This window comes from Macaca mulatta, chromosome 8, assembly GCF_049350105.2.
Source record: "Macaca mulatta isolate MMU2019108-1 chromosome 8, T2T-MMU8v2.0, whole genome shotgun sequence".
Lineage (NCBI taxonomy): Eukaryota > Metazoa > Chordata > Mammalia > Primates > Cercopithecidae > Macaca > Macaca mulatta.
In genome coordinates, this window is record NC_133413.1 from 152,481,926 (window position 1) to 152,486,219 (window position 4,294).

Here is a 4,294-nt window from a genome sequence, read left to right on the forward strand (position 1 = left end):
TGGTGAATTGAGCCTCAGTTTCTCACCCAGCAAATGGGAAAGCCCCAGTGGGAGGCGCGAGGCTGGCTGTGGAGCTGCCGCGTCATGTGTGGGCTCCTCGCGGCTTGGCTGCCCCTTTCCTTAGCCCTGCCCCACCGGGCTTCTATTTCTCTTGCTCCTCCCAGCATTCAGCACAAGGAGGCCTTGAGGCCCTGCCGGGTGCGGGGCCCCCCTCCCCACACGCCCACCTAGCTGGCCCCGCTGGCTCCAGGGGCCTTCAAAGTCAACTCCCCAATGAGGGTGCCGTGTAACAAGTGTGGACACCATGTCCCTCATGAGCTCTGTGGTCTTGGGCTGGTTGCTTTACCTCCTGGGCCTCAGTTTACCCCTCTGTGAAAGGAGCATAAAGCCACCAAGTCCCTGGCGCTCCCCCGAGAACTCATCAAACAAGGGCTGGTCTGAGGCCAGCCTAGCAGATGCAGCCTTTCAGGCCGGGTCAGGAGCAGCCCTCCACGTCCTCCTTCCTTCCGACGAGTAGGTGAGACCCCCAGACAGCAGGCGGCCTGTCTGCCTCCCCACCTTTGAGGAGCCTTCCGTGATATGATCCAGTGAGCAGGGGCCTATCGGGGGCACTCTGACCACCCCAGCAGCTCTGCCTCAGATTCACTGCACCTTCTGTGCGGGACAGGGATTCATTTAGCAGCCACGACAGCCATGGGGTGGGTACGGTTAGTGTCCCCACTCTACAGATGGAAAATTGAAGCCCCACCAGTCCCCGCACATGCTCTGAGCACCTGTGCCATCCCCACAGGGCCTCTCCCTGCCTCTAGGGGCCCGGGGGATGCAAGCTGGGCCCGGAGTGAAAAATCAGCCCAGGTCCCTCTGAGAAGGGAGCAGGCGGCCCTGGAGTCACTTCCCGCACATGTAGCCCAGACCCTGGTGTGGGAAGTGACTCTCCCAAGGTCCTGAAATGAGCCCCAGCAGGACCCGGAGGAGAACAGGGGCTGCCGCTTGCTCCATCCCCACCTCCCCCGAAATGGGGCTGGAAGGGCCTCACCTCACCCTATCCCCCGGGTCGCCTCACCCCATCCCCCCACCGTCCCCCGGGTCACCTCACCCCGTCCCCTGGGTGCAGTTGGGACAGTCACAGGAGGGGCCTTTTCCTTTGTTTCAAAAGATTCTTGCTTCATCTCTCAATCTGAGGTCTTTATTTCCACACAATTATTCAGGATTTAGGAGCAACTTCCCTGCCCTGCCTGCATCTGTGGCCATCTGGTCTCCAAGTCTTCAGTGTTCGTGAGACATCAGGGATGCTCACAGGATGGACGAGGGCCACCCACCCCCTGAGGTACCCTGAACATCTCTTCTCTGGGCACTGGGTCCCCCACCTCTCATAAGCTTCAGGGCCCCACGAAGGGTAGGGCAAGGCAGCGCACAAGTCAGGGTGCCACCAGTGGGGACCCCAGCCCAACCAGAACCCTCCGCCTGGGATCACCCAAGGGACCACATAGCCCAGGTTGGTGACTCAAGAACCAGGGGCACGGGTGGGGGCCAGGGGCTCCTCTGCACATGGGAGAGAAGCCCCAAGTCACAGGACACCTCTCTTGCCTTCCCACCATCAGTGGCTCCCCAGCACCCTGCCAGGGCTGGCCGCCTTCCTTCCTCCACTGCCTTCGCTCCTGCCGTCCTTCTCCCCACATCTGAAGCTGCTCACCCCAACAGCTGTGTCCCAAAGACGCAGGGCTGGACACGTGTTTTCTGTAGAGGGCTAGGGAGGAATCACTTTCTGTTTTCCAGGCCAATCTTTGTCATGTTTATTCAAGGCTTGTGTTAGTCCTTTCCGCTGCTGTAACAAAATCCTGAAGACTAGGCCCTTCAGCAACAGAAATGTGTTTCTCTCTGTTTCGGAGGCTGGAGGGCAAGATCAAGGTGCCAGTAGGATGGGTGTCTGGTGAGGGCTCCTCTCTGCATGCAAGACAGTGCCAGGCCACTTCATCCTCCTGAGGGGGCGAACGGGCATCTCACAGGGCAGGAGGGACCTAAGGGCAGAAGGGGCAGCCAGGCTTCCCAGCCCTTCTCAAGGGTTAAGCCCACCTTTGAGGGCAGGGCCTCCTAAACACCTCACCTCTTAATAGCATCTCATTGGTGATGAAGTTTCAACACACGAATTTAGGGGAATGTCCAGACCCCAGCGAGACCCGAAGCTGCTGTAGACGAGGTGTGACAGGTGCCGGCGGCTGTGTTGGAATGAAACGTCACTTCCAAAGGAGGCAGAGCATGGATACAGCCCAAGATCCCCTCCGGTAAGGACCCCCATCCCCGGGACTCTCAGGGGCTCCGGGACGAGCTCATTTCCTGCCTGGTGTCTGGACAGAGGCACTCAGGAGCTGCACGGTTCCCCCTGCACACCCCCAGCAGCTGACCGGTGGACAGGCGCCCTCTCCTCTGCCTTGTGCCAGGAGCGTCTGCCAGGCAGGGCTCTCCCTCCCACATGGTGGCTGGGCACCCTGGCCTTGCGGCCAAAGTCTCCAATTATCCAAGGAAGGAGCATTGGCTTCAGGGCCCTGGTCGTTCCTTAGGGGAAGCCCAGAGCGCCCAGCCCTGGCCCAGAGTAGCCTCTCCTGTGCGTGGGAGCAACTGACGCACGGCCAAATTCCAGAGCCTTGGTGCAGAGGGCAGTAGTCAGACTCCTCCTCACGAGCCAGCCTCCAGCAAGACCCGACATGTCTGGTGCCCACTGCTCCAAGCCACAGGGGCCCGGATTCCTGGGTACAAAGACAAATAGAGCCTTGGAGGAGACCCCGCAATACTCCCCATGCAGCTGAGATCCAGGTTGGGGAGGAACTCACAAAAGGCTGGCACCGCTGACCTGGGGCCATTCAGGTGCTGAGAGGCCAGGAGGCACCTCCTCCAAGCAGGCTGCGGGGCCTGCACCCTCCTCCTGCCCCCGCGTGAGCAGGCTTGGCCAGGAGAACCTTGGGACTGCCCGAACCCCAGACACCACAGACCCTGCATCTGCTCTGTCCACACCCATGAGCTCGGGCAGCACAGCCTGGGTGGGAAGCGCCACCTCCCTTGCCTGTGGCCAGCTTTGTGTGACTCACAGCAGCCGCCATCTCCCACCTCGCCGTTCCTCCTGCCACCGCGTCTCCCCTCTGCCCGGGTTGCGAACTCACCCCACCTACAACCACAGCCAGGGTTTCTGTTGATTTTCTGTTTCCCACCACACACGGATCTCCAAGAGGACAGGGCCAGGTCTGTTCCCAGCGCCGCGCCCAGCACACCACATGTGGACACTAAAGGGCTGGCAAGTGAAGGAAGGTACCGGCGGAAGCTGCTCTCGCACAAGGCGGAGACACACACTCATGCATGCTGGATGCTGTCCGAAACGCCCCACCCATTCAGCTTATCACCAGCCGGGCAGGCCTCTGACTTAGCTGCCCCAGGGTCCCTCAACTGGTCTGTGGGGGTGGAGAGAGACGGCAGCCATGGGAGGAGATCGGGGGGATCACGGCACAGAGACAGCAGCACTGCCTAGAACACCGTCTGCCCGTTTCCGGCCTCTGCAAACCCTGTCGCCGCTGACTGGATGCCAACGCCCACTCGCTGGCTGGGACACAGTCCCCGCCCTTCCCGAAGACGGTGTCTGCCAGCCAAGCCAGCCTTCAGCTGCCCAGCAGGAGGCCCCGGGGCAACGCCTCAATCTAGCCCCCAGCCCTTTGAGAATCTCACCTGGGGACACACTCTGGGGGCTGCGTCCACCTGTCAGGCCCCACACACATCTTCATCCATTGCAGCCGAGAGAAAAACACGGAATCCCAAAGTCGGAGGGAAACTGGAACGGGACACAGCGCACAGGCTCGGGACAGGGGACACCGGTGTGTGGGACCCACTGCTGCCACCCACCAGCCATGCGGCCCTGGGGATCCCATCACCCTCGGTGCCTCGGTGTCCTCGTCTGCAGTGGTGACTGCCTCCAGGGACCTGCTGGGATAGAGCGGCGGCGTGCATGGAAGGGTCCTTTGTGAGCTCCACCCTGGGCCGGCAGCTGGAGGGAGCGGGTGGCTCTCACCAGGCTCCTGCAGAATCGCAGGTAACTCTCCCTCTCAGGAGAACCCGGGGGCACCGAGCTGCGGCTGGGAGCCGGGCTTATGTGGAATCACAGGCAGGGCCGTGTTATCTTCCCTTTCTGAATGCAGAAACTCAGGCTCACAAAGGTCACATTCTCTGCTCAGGGTCAGACAAGGCTGTGTACTTCTCAGGCTTCCACTATGACGACGCTTTGTGACAGGTAACCTACAAACTGTGATTACAA

The 4,294-nt window shown here is 61.1% G+C and overlaps 1 long non-coding RNA gene across 1 annotated transcript; it reads right to left on the reverse strand.

Moving 5' to 3' along the window:
* Positions 1 to 1,768: 1,768 nt before the first annotated feature.
* On the reverse strand, positions 1,769 to 3,838 carry LOC106999972 (uncharacterized). Its single transcript, XR_013396982.1, has 5 exons — positions 3,712 to 3,838; positions 3,156 to 3,283; positions 2,626 to 2,744; positions 2,105 to 2,216; positions 1,769 to 1,944 (listed from the first exon to the last, which is right to left on the reverse strand). It is a non-coding gene; the product is annotated as an uncharacterized LOC106999972 (long non-coding RNA).
* Between the last annotated feature and the right edge of the window lie 456 nt (positions 3,839 to 4,294).